Here is an 18441-nt window from a genome sequence, read left to right on the forward strand (position 1 = left end):
TATCTCGATAGCGGGGCAAGAGGGCAAATATTGTTTTGTGTAAAAATAACGGTCTTTCAATTGCTAGCTATTTTTCTTTCTTTTTTTTTTTCATTATTATACTATTCATGTGGTTCCTTGGTAAGAAGTAATATCTTCATTTCTGTGCAGAAGAAATAAATGCGAAAACAACAACAACAACCTTCTACTTGCTCAACCTCAAATCGCGCAGTTTTTTTTATGGCAAATGATTGGGTTCTCTAAGGAGTTCCTTTACCAGAGCTCTTACCAAGTTATGATATTCTGGCTGCCTACATTTTGAACTACATGACTTGATGCATCGACAAAGGGAGTTTCTTGAAACAACAAAACAAGTATCTTCAATATTTTTTCAACTGGTACAGCAGTAACTGGTTGCATTACTTTAAATTATTTCTCCATAAAAAATATACTGTTTAAAATTGAAGAAAATTTTAAGGAAAAATTTTCTGTAAAATAGAGTGCTTACGGTGGAGCGAAAACTTTACAAAATATACTGGAAAAGTAACGGCAAATATCACTAATCGACACACATTGTGTAAGAAATACAATTCGACCTAGGCGCCTATTCATTGATGTGTCGTTCGAAAGCATAGGATTAAGGACGACGAGAACGCAGGACAGAATCCCCCAGCTTGTATCTCGTTCGTTTAATCACCCTAAAATGAAATCGACCCGCAACGTACGCCCACTTTATATTTTTTTACCATAAAATTTTATTATGAAATAGGATTTGACGGTAAAAAGCAGTAGCCAATGAACCACGGACTTCATATGAAGTACGGGTTTGTAAAAGCCGTGAGTTTGGAAGTTTTGAGGAAGGTCGCTGATACAGTAAAACCTGTCTACAACGATACTGTTGGGACCTAAAAAAATATTGTAATAGACAGGTTATCGTTACAGACAGTTTGATTATTCATGCTGACATTTCACTGGGTCAAAAAAAAAAAAAAAAAAAAAAAAAAAATATATATATATATATATATATATATTGTTAAAGACAGGTTATCGTTATAGACAGTATCGTTATACACAGGTTTCACTGTAGTTACCTTCGGTTATAGAGTATTAAACACCTTCCTTCCCTTTCAGGCAGGGCCGACGAGGGGTCATGTCAGCTTAATCGGAAACTAGAGGTCCGTCCCTTGAGGTGGCATGGCTCGGAATCGGAGTAGTATAAAGTGAGCTAGTTTTAGGGGAAAGGAAGCGTTTCCCGGTGACCAACTGACAACGGTTCCTCCTTGGCTCTCGACGGCCCTGCTTTCAGTATTATATTGAAATATTGGTGGTCTCAACGACCTATTTGCCGGCATTTATCGGACATTTAAACCCGATAAACCAATTAAAATGGTAGTTGGGAGGGTCTCAGAGGTAATGAGGTAAAAACCACTAGCAGCATGGAGGTCACTACTTTGGAGCGAAATTTTCAGGAACTTGTTTTACTGGGGAAGTATGTTTACATAACTTTTGGACAGCTGTGCCCCTATATTTTATCAATGATTTATCTATCGTTGACAATATTAGCTCAGCCCTACATCAAATTTTCTGATGACAAAACTATGGCCTCCCCCTCCCCAGTTTTATTCTTACCACCCCGCTTAATCTCTCATAACCATCTCAAGAAAATCCCGGAGCTCAGGAATCCCGCCGAAGTTATGCGATGCAGAAGAAGAATGCCTGAGAGGCCGAAAAGAATTGCACCCTCCTGGATTTAAGCTCCAGGAATGCGAGCTTAAGATGATAAATTAATGGATGAGGACCTATTTTTCCTGAAGGATATGAATACGGTGGCCAGATTAGCACGCTTCCTGCCGGGAGAAGAAACAAAATGGGAGGTTACTACCTGGCTGAGGAAATACCTGGTGACTGGCGCCGAGTCATCTTTCTCGACCGTGGGCGGAGGAAAAACGATATCATTGTTCACGTCTTTGTTAATTTTTAATGGACAATATCGTTTGCGAAGAGATGTAAAAGTTTAATGGATTCGGATAGATTGTTTTGAGCTGAATTGTTGAATCATCGGGCATACTGCGAAGTTTACATACAAGGCGAAGTTTATTTCGAGATTTTTCTCAGCTAGTTAAACTCAGGGGCCATCTTAGAGGACTTCAAAGGGATGTCATCACGTATTTGCGTATTGATTAGGAGAAAAAAGAGAACACTCATTTTAGGCTACTCATTAAATGTGGGGTGGGCCGAAAAACACATTTTTTTTTCTTTTTACTGTAGAAAAAGTTACGAATTAGAATTGGTAAAATAGGTTTTAAAAAAGAAATAAAACCGATTCATATCTTCCGTTCGCGCATGTGCACTTAAGTTTATCGACATTTAACAAAAAAAAAAAGAACATTTTTGCGAAATTTTTTTATCATATTTGAAGTAAGCCAATTCCCCAATGTTTGACGCTTAAAGTTTCTTTAAGTTTATGCGTCAGTTTTTCAAATTGCCAGTACAGTGGTAACAAAATAAAATTGAATTGAAGGGCTCGGGGCAAGAATGTGATATGCCACATGAGATTTTACCGGTAGGCAAATTTCCAACTTTTGAAAAATTCTAGAAATATTTTTTACAGATATTATACGTTCTTATATTCTGCAATACTAAAACCAGATACGTTTTTCTGACAATGGCATATTCCACTGTCATGTTTATTTCACTTATCAAAGCAGAATTTAGAACAAAAAACTCATTTTTTCAAAAGTGTGGCTTATCACGTTCTTGCCCCGAGCCCTTCAATTGTAACTGAAAGCATCTATCTCAACGATTACACAAAAGAAAATTGCGGAACATCAATAAAATAGTTTTTGGAACAAAGGTAAACATTCTTTCTCTATAATGTTGATTCAATAATGTCGTTTGTACCAATGATATTACAAGGGAAAAATCACGCACCTGCGCCGGCCCCTCATTTAAAAACTTTCAGTCCCTTATTGGCAAGGACAACTTTAAACCAGACTATTAATTCATTTTGAATAGATTTAATAACGTTTATTTATTTATTTTGGACAACTATATAATTAGAGCAAGAGCCCGGGAGCGCTAGACATACGTCATAGCATAAAGACCCAAATTTTTTCTGTGTAAGAGCACATCACAGCAACTAAGAAAGGTTCGCTATTATTTAAGCTAAGTCGCTCTGGCTTTGGTAGGAAACAGGAAGTGCGTCGAAAATTGAGCATCCTATTGAGTCATTCCATGTCAAGTGCCCTCGTCGTCTCCATCCGACCATCTCTGATTTGAACAAAATTTTATAGGGATGCAGGCATGTCTTTGAAACTAATCAATACAAATTTTCAGCTTTCTAGACACAAATCCTGAGGATCTAGGATCAATTTAAAAAAAGGGTCAAAAATGGCGGATCAGCTTTGCAAAACGAACTGCCATGTTCAGGCAATCCCCCATTGGAGGCCATTTTGGACCCATTTTTTTTCTCTCTCTTTTGAGGTATCTCAGATCTTCACGATTTTTGTCTTGGAAGCTGAAAATTTACATTAGGTTAGTTTCAAAGACATGTCTGCACCTCTCTAAAACGTCCTACAAATCGGAGATGGTTGGATGGGGACCACCAGGTCACGTGACTTGGAATAAATCTATGACGTTCAGTTTTTGCAGAAATTTTACACAGCTTTGCTATCTGCTTTCTGCTAAGCTTGCGCAAATCAGCTTAAATAATAGAAAACCTTTCTTACCTGTGGTGATGTGCTTACGCAAAAGAAATTGTGCCTTTGTACTATGACATAGTTCTGGCACCCATGGGCTCTAGAACTAAATAGTTTGCGAGAGTTTCTTCCGTTTTATACCAATAAATGCAATGAAAACGTAAACATATTAGCGCGGCAGTTAAATACAGAAATTATAGCTCAAAGTTCACCTGAATGACTGCCATCTGATAGCCTCCTTATCAGAGGAGGATACAAAAGGGGAGGGTCATGAGGGTTATGAACCCGCCCCCTCCCATGAACCGCGCACAATATTATTTATTCATAATTATTGCATGTGATCATAATTTAATAATTGCATATAAAATAGATGGATGTAGGATATTATGCAAATATATTATCACCCGTTGCATTCAAATACTTTATGAACAAAATGTAAGTTTTTGTGGTTATCTTTTAAGTTTTTTAAATATTTCTTCAGTAAATGTTTGAAATGCTTCCTTTCATTCTGCTTCTGCAATTACTATTGAAGATTTTGGCGCCCTATTCCTGGCCGATTTGGTGCTTTTTATTTGCACCGAAACACTTCAAGAATGACCGCCCCTAAAATGCTAGTCTGTATCCGCACCATCTGTTTATAGGTTTTATGAATATGATACAAATTCGTCAAAGATTATATCGTGACAAAATCTGTTGTTTTTTTTTTCTTTTTAATTACAATTAGGATAACATAATCGATATTCACCTTCTTCACTCACTAATGGATAACGATTTCGGCGAAAATAATGAAAAAATCATCGATATTCTCATCAGGCAGGGGATCTTCTCCGCTTTGGCTCGCAGCGCTCCATCTTGTTCCTTCATATTTTCACTCGGGCGAAATTTTCTTCATCGCCGTGATTTAAACGCATCTCGGCTTTTATGAGACAAACAAATAACAACAAGTTCGCTCGCTGCAGGTACGTTTATTTATGCTTTACACACCAGGAACTGTAGATCATCGGAGTCGACGATTCTTGAAGCAGTCACCATGACAACGATATTGATCCCGAAATCTGAGACTCGAGTTTTAAGAAAGCATGTAAAATTATTAATGCACGCGAGTGAGGTATGAGCTCCATCCTTCGATGGAACTTCCAAAGTGCTGATTTATTCGCCAGTTGTGCCGAGGAAATTTTTTGTTGCTTAACGTGAAGCGTTGTTATCTCCACGAGTAAAGGGACGTGATTTCTTGCGAAGCAGAGAGAGAAGTGTTTTTGGTGTATGAGACAAACTTTCTGCAAAAGAATGTTCAAATATTTCATTTCATTTTTAAGTTTATATCTTTGTACAGCTAGGAGTTAGTCGTACTATGTTTAGCCAAGCAGATGTGTGACGAAATACTGTTTGTTTGAGTGTAAGAAAGTTCTTACAAATGCAATACTGAAGTAAAACCGACGTAAACATAATTAATTTTTTTCCGTCGACTAAGCAGAAGTGTGACGAAATAGTGTTTGTTTGAGTTTAAGAGTTTTTTACAAATGCAATACTGAAATAAAACCGACGAAAAAATAAATTAAAAAAAAAACAGTTTAAAAAAGACTCCCCTATATGCAACCATTTTAACCAATAAAACCGACGAAAAAATAAATAAATTAAAAAAAATAATAAAACATCTAAAAAAACATTCCCATACGCAACCATTTTAGCAGGGGTGCCCATCTCATTCGAGGACAATGGCGTCCCTTTAAAATAATACCAGAGCACTACTTTAAAAACGAAACACTTCCCTAAAAGAGACAAAAATCCCTCTCAAAATTCCCACTCCTAAAAATTTCAATAGCGCAATACCCGTCACGACCCCCTCTAGGGTACACCTTTGCTTTTAGTTTTTATTCTGTCGAAAGCAAGAAGCTTATTTTCTTAATTATTTACCTCAAGGGCAGACTAACGTAAGTCACACTATCACTACTTTGCAGGAGAGCGTAAAAACGTATGTCTGGTGCAATCAAAGATTGGGACACGCGCTTTTATGACACTAGTAAGTAATTATGAGGGAATTTTTTTTCAGTGCATGATTCTACATACAATGCAGTATTAAAGAGAAAATCACCATTTTTGGACTTCCGTTCCGTTAGTCTTGCCCTGAGTTACAGAATTAAGAGAAGCACCGAAAATAATTTTTAAGTAAATAAATATGTGCTATGTTAGCACAAAGATATTCTACCTTATATAACACCTCCAGCTCCAAACTTCCTCATACATTAATCTTAAAAATACCGACGCCATCAATTTTACAAGCGTATTAACGTGTTCCATGTCTCGCCATTTTTCTGAGTTCCGTAACGAAGTTTCGCCGGGACTCAATCCACTCGTGCTGTTGCCAAAATAAAGTAGAGAAATCTCTTCGTCCCAGAGGATTTGTTGATGAGTTTCGGAGTTAAATTAAAAAGAACCCACCGAAGAAGACGCCAGCCCCGACGAAGAGAACACCACCGCTTGAATATTCAGAGGACGCATCCTGGCATGAACGCTTCACATCCAACATCGCGCTGCGGAGAGATTAAATATTAATTTTCAAATATTCACGAGGAAGGCGTTTTGTTTTTGCGAATCTCATTTTTGCGTCCGGATTCATTAATATGCATGCAGGCTCGCGCGCAACCCCTATTTTCGGAAGAATCTGGCAGCCGCGAAATATGAAAGGATCAGTTGCCATCGAAAAGAAATCGCGGATGACGTAAAGGAAACCGTGATTGTTCGGAAAATAACTTTGCGTCATAAGTTCTGAATAAATATTTTTAACGTGGAGAATGTTTTGAAGTCTTTCGAAGAACAAAAGAATGCTTTGTGAAAAATTTTGCTTTCTTGTGTAAACATGATTAATGTTGCAATGAACTTGTGATTTTTTAATCGACATCAGATGACAAGCTTAATGACGTCATTGATAGAGTTATTATTTTTTAAACTTTGAAATGCAATAAAAGAGTAGATTTTTTTTTAAGTTCACAGAAGAGAAAACTTATTTATTAATTAATTAATTTATTTTTGCTTACATTTGATAAGTTGTATTTTCAGCAAAAGTTTTATGTTCCGAAATGCAATCTATACGCAGTGACTTATACAATCGGAAGTGCTATATTAGCAGCTTTTGTCGTTTATTTATGTCGGCACCAAATTTGGTGCCGATCAAATAATGTTTATTTTTATTTGTTCCGAAAAAAAATCCGAAACGTTACTGGTTTTTTCCGTGGAACGTCTCGGGGTTTCACAAGTTTTCACATATTTCCCCGTAAAATCAAGTTTCTTCGTAAAAAAGTTTCCTGAATTGCTACAAGTTACACTAATGCAGACTTTTCACTGTGAAGAATATTCTTAGCTACCAGTTTAAAGATTGAATGAGCGCGTTGATTAAGTGCACCGGCTTAGGTTCAATTGCGGCCCATCCAGATTGATTAAGTCCCAAAAGGGAGCGATTAAGTTATTGGAAAGCTGCAGCTCTCCAAGGCAGGAATTGCAGGCAATGGGATCTTACTTGCAATTCCCGCATTGCTTCGGCCATGGCTGCTCTGATGTTTCTGGATAATTATTAGTAAACCAGGAAAGTTCTAATAATTTACGTTAAACCTACTTATTTTTTCTAGACGGTTTCCGAGACATGGCTCGCTTTAACAGGGGAGATTTCCCAATTGTTCAAAAAGCTTTTCGGAAAATTTCAGAAAAGTTATTGACTTCTAGTGGGAAACGTTCCTGGTTTTTGCAAGATATGTTACTGACAGAAATTGGACACATCAAGTGCCTATTATTTTCCAGGAATGTTTCTGAATCATTTTTACAGTGTTTAATTTAGCATAGAACACTTTTTTAGAAGTGCTTTTCTCATCCGTAGAATTGAATTCATGAAAATTGACCAGTTTCACATGAACTAACATTACAAAGATTTTGTTTTCACCTGCAGTTTTATGTAAAAAAAAAAAAAAAAAAGCTTAATAGTGGTCTTTAAGCTTGTTTTAATTAAAGACTGAATTTTTGTTATGAAAGAGCTTGAATATTAAGAAAGGGTTATCAATTTAAAGGAAGACAATGTAAACTTTTAAAAGTGTCAGAACCACGACTTCTCTGTTCACTTCATTTTGGAGACTGGCTAAGATGTAAAGGAGTTGATGTGAAGAGAACATGAGATTTGATTGCTGGAAATTTATCTTTTTTCACAACCAATAAATAAAAATTAAATAGTTTCAAGATTTTGAATTTCTCCTGTAAATCGTTACAGCATTGAAACGCAATATGTTCCATTTATACATTTGTGGCATCGAAATGCCAGAAAAGGGGGGAAAAAAGTATTGATGGTAAACTGATAGGTGGGACATTCAAATATACACAATGAGAAAAAAGCAGCCCACGATACAGTGTTTCAAAATCAAAACTTGTTTTTCAGAATTTTTATCATCTAATAATACATTAAGTTTTTTCAAATTCTGTAAATAAAGTGTCCAACCTTTTAATACATGTCAAAATTTCACTTTTCGTGTTCATATTATTAAATGTATTTTCAAGCCTAGTGAAAGGAGCATTATTTCTTCCTTTAGACACTATTATTTGAGTTCTGTCTACCTCTTCCGTACTATTGATCAACAGTAAGCGAATTAAATAATAAATTCTTACTTCAAACAAAATGATGGATATCGCATAAACCAATAGCAAAATCAGCAAATCAATTAAAAAATTGAAAAGTAATAACCAGTAAGAACTCATCAAAATATCACCAGAAAAAAATTCCATTAACCAAATTAAATATTTCTAACTTTAATATTTACATGAAGCACCAGAAAATGTCCTTAAGCAGTAAAATACGAGTAAATAAAATATCAGTTAAAAACTTCTCATAACGTTCCATTATTTTTAAAAGATCTTATAAATTTATGGAATAGGGTACTTATCTCGCTCGGTGCCTCCAAAAAAAAAAAAAAAGTGTTTCTTCCTTTTCTTTTCAGGAAATTCACTACATAAATATAATTCTGCATTTCAATAAATAAATCAAATTCTTACTTTTTGTAAAAGAAGACTGCATAATTATGTTAAGAGTATAAATTATGTTCTCCGCCAATATAAGGCGAGAAAAACAACATTCATCTTCCATCATAATAACTAAACTATCACTTCGTTTGCCGTTGCCATTACAAAAAAATAAAAGAAAGCGCAGACGATAGATAAATAAAATACGAAGAATTTTATACATTGTAGATGATGATTCGCAACTCCAGCGCTCGAATACGCTACCTTGCGGTGATTTACAAAACTGCCGAAGAAACTAAAACATTGCCACGTTGCGTTCCACGTGTGTCTGTTGACGTAAACACAGGCAGTTTGTTCTGAGTATTTAATAACGCAATCGATGTGTCTTAGTTTGCTTTTAGCTACAGAAATTAATTCGTCCCTTAGTAGTATTCTCGAACTTCTCAAAATAATGTTAGTTTTCCTTATTTCCTTCTAAAATATGAGTTGATTGAGAAATGGTGAAAGCGAAAACTCTGGATTAACAAACTTGGATAACGTTATACAAAATAAAATTTTTTATTGTTTTGTATAAATTTGTAAGAATATGAGTTTTTTTTAATCTTAAATTAATTTAACTAACCATATTTTACATCAGCATTTAGTTGGAATGGACAGTATGTAAAATATTTTCTTGAATATATTATCGTAGAAAAAAAATGAAAAATGTTTAACCGAGAAAGAATTTACTTTATTCCTTTTATTCTCAGCTGAAAGGTTTCGCCAAATTTGTTTAGGGTTATAATTTTAGTACTGTGCGAGCAAAGTAGCCTTGGCGAGATTTCGCGTTTTTAGTTAAACCATTTTTAATATTTATCATGAGTGGAATAAAATGGTAGTAAGATTACAAAATTCGATAAGTAAAAAGAAATAATGGTCAATCAACTGAAAAGAAAACTACCACCATATATCCGTGAGAATTTTGTTGATGATTTGCATAACATGACATAATTAAATCGTAACTCAGAAATTAGAAACATCGAAACAGAAAAATTTTAAATGAACCGATTCGGGAATTCGAAAGAAATAACTCAGTTACAAATGCAAAACAATAAGCGCTAGCCAAGCAAGGCAAAAAAGTATCATCTTCTTTCAATAATAATGTGTAATGTCATATTGAATTTTCTAGCATTAATTGTTATTCTTGTCAGGCCACAATTATTATTTAGTTTTATCAAGAATTGATAAATATCGAATTCAACATCGTGGAAAAAGCTGCTTAGAACTACGAACTACGTAGTTTGCATTAATCTTTGACGTTTAGTAATGCTTCTTGAATTCTCATTTCTTTCTACGTGGGCCAGAATATCCAGAAGACTTTGAAAATTAATTTAAAAAGAATAAAGCGAAAAAATCATACATACGAACAAAAATCACAACACTTTTAGCATTTTCTTCGTTACCACGTGCGTTTGTTTTAGTTTTTTCGTCCGCCATTAGACAGTGACTGCAGTGCCCCCTATAGTTCGTTGGAGTTACGAATAAATAGTAAAATTAAATATAAAACACAGCAGACGATAAATTTGCAAGAGCAGTATCCATACAGTTGCTTAAAAAAATGCACTTGGATTTTGTCTCACAGTATGTTTTGTAACGTGGTCCAATTTTCGAATAAAATTTCCTTCACTTCACGTATTGATTCTCGCCCTTACATACCAGCATGCCTTCCATTCCGAAACAGTCCGATTTTCTCCTAGAATTACATTTTAGATATGGATGTCTTAGTTGAAGTACTCAACGTATTGATCGCGCGAAGTCCGTAAACGTATCCCTACTTTGATATATGAATCGAGTTTAAGATGGCCTTCAGGGTAACTGCTTCCACTACATTTGAAGCTTCCACGACATTTAAGATTATTATGATTGCTTCACCGAGACAGAGATAGATGATCAACCCGGCAATTTGTGACGCGACTTTACGGGAGGGAGCACTTACCCAAAGGGTTGCGTAAAGAATTAAGAAAATGTATTAGGAAATGCAAATTCGACTCCTGTGTTTTTTAGCTGAAGCATTTCTACTTAGATATATAATGTCATGTGGTTACACATTGACTTGTACTATATTTTAATTTGATGCTGTTTTCGTATTACTAGAACATACAAATTCATAGTTTTATCGTAAGAGATAGTTAAGTTTAAAATTTTGTACGGAATGCTGTCATGTAAGATTTTATTTTATAAGTGGAAAAAAGAATTTAACGTGAGAAATAACATCGAGCATGTTATGTGTACAGAACCATTGCCTCCAACCAGCGCCTTTTTATCGGATTTTGAGTACCTCTGATCTAAGGGTTTACGCAGTTTAGGAAAAGAGTTTGCAAAAAATGTAAGTGTGTATATTAAGCCCTTAATTAAAAGAACGAATGAAAAATTACATTCATATAACACGCTATGAAAAGGAAGACAAAACTAAATGCTGAAATACCTCTGTAGTTTACGCGTCGTATAAATAGAAATGGTAGTTGGAAATTCCAGTGTCAATTTTGAAGAAAAAAAAAACCTCAGTTGTTTACACGAATTTACTATATTTTACACAATTTCTACAAAATATTCGTTAAAATCAGTCCAAATTCCTCAAATTTAAATTTCCTCTTTTTACATTTTAAATTTCATTCAATTGAAAAAATGATCCTTTCTTTTTAAGAGTTTGAAAATCTAAATCTTTTTACATAAAAACTACGTACACTGGTGTGCAAAAATTAAGGACGAAGTCGAAAAATTAGCATATCAGCTGAACGAAGAGGCAGAGCGGACAGAAAGACCAATCAGGAGATTAAGTAAGGTGATGTACGGTAGCACAAGCGCAGATATGCAGGCAGACGTAATGGGGGAGTGTCTGAGTAGTATAAAGCATGTTGTCGGTGTAAGATCAGTATTTCTGGCAAAGAGATTGCACGCCGTATAGCAGTTAAAATCTCACCGAGTTGCTGCCTCAGGGAGAAATGGCGAATAATCAGTCTGTTAGACGACATCTGGATGCTTTTACCCGAGGTCGAATCATTGGGAAGTTGGAGGAAGGCCGCAGTGTGACAAGTGTGGCTGCAGAGTTCGGAATTGCTCACAGCATCGTTTCACGACTTTGGAGACAATTTCAAACTACAGGAACAGCTATCCGAGGGTTCAGCGGTGGTCGTCGACGAGGAACCACACCCGCAGATGACCGGTATATTATCTTACAGGCCAGAAGAAACAGGCGGCAGACAGCGGGTGAAATCGCTAGACACACGACACAGGCGACTGGACGACCGATATCGCGTTTTACCGTGACCAGAAGACTGCACGGTGGTGGTCTGTTTGCACGACGCCCTATACGGAGTGTACCTCTAACGCCTGCCCATCAGAGAAAGCGTTCTCTGTGCCGGGAACACCGGAATTGGAGAGACAATGAATGGGAACGAGTACTCTTTACAGATGAGAGCAGATTCAGTCTGAGTAGCGATTCTCATCGCATACTCATCTGGAGAGAGCGGGGAAGCCGCAATCATCCCTCGAACATCATTGAAAGGGACAGGTATGGAGGTCGCGGTGTTCTCGTTTGGGGAGGCATTATTCTTGGTAGTCGTACAGACCTTCACATCTTTGACGCAGGTTCAGTCAACGGGACCCGTTATTGTAAGAGATTCTTCTTCCTTATGTGCGTCTTTTTAGAGGCGCTATGGGTCCGCAGTTCCTTTTCATGGACGACAATGCACCATGTCATCGCACAGTAGCTGCTGAACAGCTCTTAGAGAGTGAGGATATTGGACGTATGGATTAGCCGGCACGATCTCCGGATCTCAATCCCATCGAGCATGTATGGGATTTTCTAGGCAGACGCTTGGCAGCTCGTACCTTACCACCAGTAACGATTCGGGAGCTTCGATTGGCGCTGCAAGACGAATGGGCAGCAATGCCTCAACAACTCATTGACACCCTCATTCTCAGCATGGGCAGACGCTGTGAAACCTGCCTAGCAGTCGGGGGAGATCATATCCCCTACTAAAGACCGGATGTTTCTTGCTGGACACCCATCACAGGGATGTTTCGGCCTTCAGTCGCATTGCATTCCATGCTACTTTTTCAATAAAGCTTCTTTTCATCCCTCTGATTTCTCTTTTAGTAAGTGTTGCTTACGTTACACATGTCCTTACGTATTGGGGATCTTACGGTATTAAATGTGTTGATTTGGAAAGCTTTTCGACAAAGTTATATTGAAAAAACCGTCTCGTCCTTAATTTTTGCACACCAGTGTAGTTTTACAATCCATTCGTTAACATCATTCCAATTTTCTCAAAGCACAATTTTCTTTTTTTAATTCCTTTTACAAAAAAGGAAGTATTGTATTCGCGAAAAAAATTTCACTCAAAATTCGAGCTTAATTTCCATTTTGCTCACCCCCGAATTAATGTTGAGTTTTTTTTTCAACCCGACCACACGCGGATAAGTGCCTATAAGAATGTATAGGCACCCGAAATATCCATTTTGACATTCCTCGAGTTAATTACAACGACTTTTCTCGTGACGTACGCATGCGCGGATGTGCGTATGTATGTCGCATAACTCAAGAACGGTATGTCCTAGAAAGTTGAAATTTGGTACGAAGACTCCTAGTGGGGTCTAGTTCTGCACCTCCCTTTTTGGTTGCATTCGGGTGTTTATAAAGGGATCCTTTGCCTTTTTTTGGAGGGGGGGAGAATCATTGTTAATTTTAATGTAAACTCAAGAGGTGTTTTAATTTGGCGATACACTTGGCGATATATCGCCAGTCTCTTGGTCGCCAAGTTTTGTCGCCGGCGAATAATTTGGCGATTTTTTTTAAAATCTGTTTCAATTTGGCCACTGTTGGTGATACTTAGAGAGTAAACTATTGAATCATATGTCTATATGTACGTATGTGCAGATGTGCGTATGTATGTCGCATAACTCAAGAACGGTAAGTCCTAGAAAGTTGAAATTTGGTACGTAGACTCCTAGTGGGGTCTAGTTGTGCACCTCCCTTTTTGGTCGCATTCGAATGTTCATGTTCCGAAGGGGGTCTTTTACACCTTTTTGGGGGGAAATCAATGTTAATTTTAATGCAAACTCAAGTGGTGTTATAATTTATGCAAACACTTGGCAATATATCGCCAAGCTTCTGGTCGCCAAGTTTTGTCGCCAACTTCGTGACAAATTTGGCGTTTTTTTTTTTTAAATCTGGTTTCCATTTGGCCATTGTTGGCGATATTTAAAGAGTTAACTATTCAATCACATTAAAATTACCAATCATGGGGAAAAAACTTTAAAATTGGTGTAAAAGGAAGTCATGTGATGCACACATCAGCTCGTTACATTTTAAATCGCTACTAATTAAAATGTTTTGATCTTTTCTTTTTGAGCGATTGAAAAACTAAATCTCGCGCCAAGTTCATCCTTTTTGGTCTTCCTTCAAAACGGCAAGTCCCGACGTTTAGAGAACAAGCAAAATATCATCAAAAAACTCCACTTGTCACAACACATTTGCCATTTTTCGCTCATTACGAGTTCTATTTTAGCGGGGAAAATGGGGATGGATAAGAAAAGGGACTTTGTTTAAAACGGGCTTCCAGTTGAGGGTGAACCGTAGAGAGAAAGCGGCAGACATGACGTTAATTACCTAATTCATTCTACCGCCCCTCGCGCATCCCCCAGAATCTGCTTTCTAATTCAGGTTCTCTCCCTTCGAAAGAGGAAAGACTGAAACCGACCGTAAATGAAAAGGGATTACGCGGATTAAAGAGATGTTATAGAAATGTTTGAATAATAAAGGTAAGAGATTCGAAATGAGTTTTAGCTTACTTAGCTGGCTGCCGAAGAGGCATTCTTCAAGTTCTCATTAATTAAGAAGTCATTAGAATTCTGTTTGCTTTGAATTAAAGATTCAGCTGATTGAAAATATTGTGCTTAAAAATATCGTGTAGCATTGATGAGGCTTGTCAGCAGACACTGAAATATTTTTTACAAGACAGGAAAAATATTGAAAAGATAAATAGGTTTTACTGTTTTAATGCAGTTGGCTGAAGATACATTTAACATATGGAAATGTTCAAGCGATTGAAGGATTATTAACAATTAGTTACTGCCAACTATTTTTCGTTTAAAACTTGGGTTCTAGCAGCTTTAAGTTCGTTTTTCAACTGACAACGCAAACATTTTTCTCGGTGATATTACATGACTGTTCCTCAACAATTATGTTCAAAATTTAAAACCCTGATGTTGTTGTTATAATTTGATATTTTACTATTTTTCAAAAAATTTAACCAAGCAAAAATATTATACATTCATGTTTGTGAAAATTGCAGCAAGATGAAGACTTATCGGAAAGGAATTAAATTTATTGCACATATTACTCATAGTGCTACAAATAAGCGATCAAAACCACAGATCAATGAAATAAAAATAAATTAATATCGAATGCAGCTACCCCGTGCAGTTTTGAGAGCCTGTACACGTTTTGGGATTGAATCATAGAGGTGCGGAAGGTCACAATTGGGAACAGCATCCCATATGGTTTCAATCCGAAGCCAAAGTTCACTCGTACCAACCGCCAGACGAGACACATGGGCGAATCTCATACCAACACAATCCGAGACATGCTCGATGGGTGTCATATCCGGAGAACGGACAGGCCCAGGAAGTAGCGTAACCGTCTAACAGACTGATTATTCGCCATTTCTCGCTGAGGCAGCAACTCGGTGTGATTTTAACTGCTATACGGCGTGCAATCTCTTTGCCAGAAATACTGATTTTACACCGACAACATGCTTTATACTACTCAGACACTCCCCCATTACGTCTGCCTGCATATCTGCGCATGTGCTACCGTACATCACCTTACTTAATCTCCTGATTGGTCTTTCTGTCCGCTCTGCCTCTTCGTTCAGCTGATATGCTAATTTTTCGACTTCGTTCTTAATTTTTGCACACCAGTGTAGTTAAGGCATTACGTCCCGTGTGGACACTGATTTCTCTATACGTAAGTTCGCCCTCATGCATACTGATCATGCGGCTCCATTCAAACTCCGTTACTCATTCTTATGACGCTCTGCGTTTTGGACGAGCCATATTGAGTACTAGACAAACATCTACCATAGGCAGAAAATCATACACTGACGTTTCTCGGTCCACTCATGCGCGACGTCTCTGTAATTCTAATTATTTGCATATCTTATCCTGCTATACGTTTCCGGTGAATTTCGGTTCATTTGCATAATTCCTTCTTAGTGTTGCAATTTTCACAAACATGAGTGCATCTACATCTCTAATTTTTTTAGCTGTCAATAAAACGTTTTACATGAAATTAAACTTGAATGTTGGAATTTAACTTGTTAACATGAAGTAGCGTGGATTATAACTAAAATCACTAAAAATGCAAGACATTATGAAAAAAGGGGAAGGGGGGGGGAGTTGATAACTATAAAAAATACTAAACGAAAAATTATTTTCTTGACGTTGGCCACTCCTGAGGGCATCGTGTAGATCGCAGCCTTTTTTGAGTAGGGCCATAGATCGCACACGGTCAGCTAAGTTTCTGTGACTCACCTGGTTGACAGATAATTCCAGGTGTCCCAAACCCTTGCGCTACGTTTTGGTAACTCTGGTATGATGCAAAGTTCTTAAAAGCTGTAGAATCCTATCTTGCTGGTTTTATTCGAAGTAACATTATATACGCAATTCTGTTTAAATTTCATAGTATTCTCAAGAATTAAATGGACTGAGTATTTTACAGTTTTCTTCATTAGAACTTTAGACAAAGACTAGATCCTTCATCGACACCAACCAAAATATTAAGAGAACAACGCAAAATTCCAATGTCATTCGTATCAATTCTACACCCGCATCTGAGAGTGTTAAACACTGACCCCTCAGAGACCTTTATTTGAAGAGTCGAAACCATAGACACCACCACAAATCTTGAAAACACTCGGAACCAGTTCTAACTGACGGAATCGAATCAGTTCTGCGTTTCCAAAGGCGGTAGTCAAATCTCTATGGAAAAGTTTCTCATGCGAATGCACAGCTTTCCATGAACACATAGACAGCAACATTAGGCTTTTACTGTCCAAAAAAGAAAAAAAAAAATCCATTTGGAACGTACCGGCAGAGCAGATGTGCCCGCGGCCATGTCAGCGCCACCCCTCCCATTCGAAAAGGTGCTCTGGCCGCCTTTATAGCCATTTAATGGCCCCCCGCCTTCCCGCACAATGACGGAATCCCGACCAAAGCCCGAAGAAATGGGCCGGATGCAGCTTCCGATGCTTCCTTTTCATCTTGCGCTTCCCCTTCTCCTTCTCTTCAGCATCACTTATTCCTTTCTTCCGAGATGCTCGTGGCTACCAGCGAGTGCTAGGGACACATGTCGACCTGCCTTTGATAGAATGAACACCAGAAAGTGGTTATTAATGGATTTATGCATTTGAATGTATAAATCCATTAGTAATCACTTTTTGGGGACGATGTATTTCAAAATTTCGGCATGATAACTAAAAATTTCAGAACAAGAGAATTTACCTAAATTACGTATGTCATTCAGAAGTTTAGTTGCATTAAGCTGTAAATTTCTTTTATCGAAGGCTTTTTTAATGAAACTATGTGGCAACACTTCACAAATTTACCTTTCATAGTGGCTTTTGTGTGGAAATTTTAGTTTTTTTGGATAATTAGTCGTAAGCGTGTCTCTAAAACTGCAAGTGCTGCCCAAATTGGAAATATGATCAGTGATGCTTTCTTTTTGTGGGCAAAAAGGCATAACTGCACTGAAATCGCTTAAAAATTTAACGCCAGATAAACTATAAAAGGTATTGTGCTCCTGCATGACAATGCAAGACCGCATGCAGCAAACAAACGTGTGGAGTGTGAATTCTTGAAAAAAATAAGGTGACAAGTAAGGAATTGCTCCTCTTATAAGCCCAGATCTTTCACCTTGTGACTTTCATGTTTTTGGTCAAATAGAGGAAGAAACTTTTTCAAAGCGAAGATACCACTCGGATGACAAGGTAAAAGTTGAACCCGGAGAATGCTTAGCGGTCTTTGGACGGATTTTTTTTGCAGTAAGCATCAAAAACTTGTATCAAAACAGAATAAGTGCTTAAAAAGCGGAGGTAATTATAAAGTAGATTTTGAATGACACTTTGAGATGCAAAAAAAGTTTTTGTAAAATTTCTATCCCGTTTTTTTTACACTTTTTGGCGGAACCTCGTAAAAGATGCGGGCCAAGCTTCAGAGAAAAGCGAGATAATTTTAGACACGTTTTCGAATGTAAACATGCGCAGAATACTGAATGGGAACAGAATTTATAGTAAACGCTTCAAAAAACATTAGTTTTACTTCAATAGATTAGGATATATAAGTTAAAAATTGTTTCCTTTTCTTAATTTTTTTTTCTCTCCGAGCTCACAAACTCCCATCCAAAAAACGGAACTCCTAAAATAAGTCTAATAGAGTCTTTTCACTTTTTCAGTTTTACATAAAGTTTTTTAAAATGTTTTTTCGTGTTACAAGATAATGATTAATCTGTTGCTAAGAGTTGAATATAATACAATAATTTCATCTATGTGACTAAAAAAGGCATTTAGAGATTTTCTTTTTGTCTGTAAATATATATGGATAGCTTGGGTTGCAAAATAACATTTGGGTACCGTCGGAACTGAAGGAACAATTTATCAAGATAGCATAAAAAGGCAACAAGCGCACTTGGTGCTTCAAGTGCTTCCCCAAATCAATGTGAAAGAAACAC

The sequence above is a fragment of the Uloborus diversus genome, chromosome 6, assembly GCF_026930045.1.
Source record: "Uloborus diversus isolate 005 chromosome 6, Udiv.v.3.1, whole genome shotgun sequence".
Lineage (NCBI taxonomy): Eukaryota > Metazoa > Arthropoda > Arachnida > Araneae > Uloboridae > Uloborus > Uloborus diversus.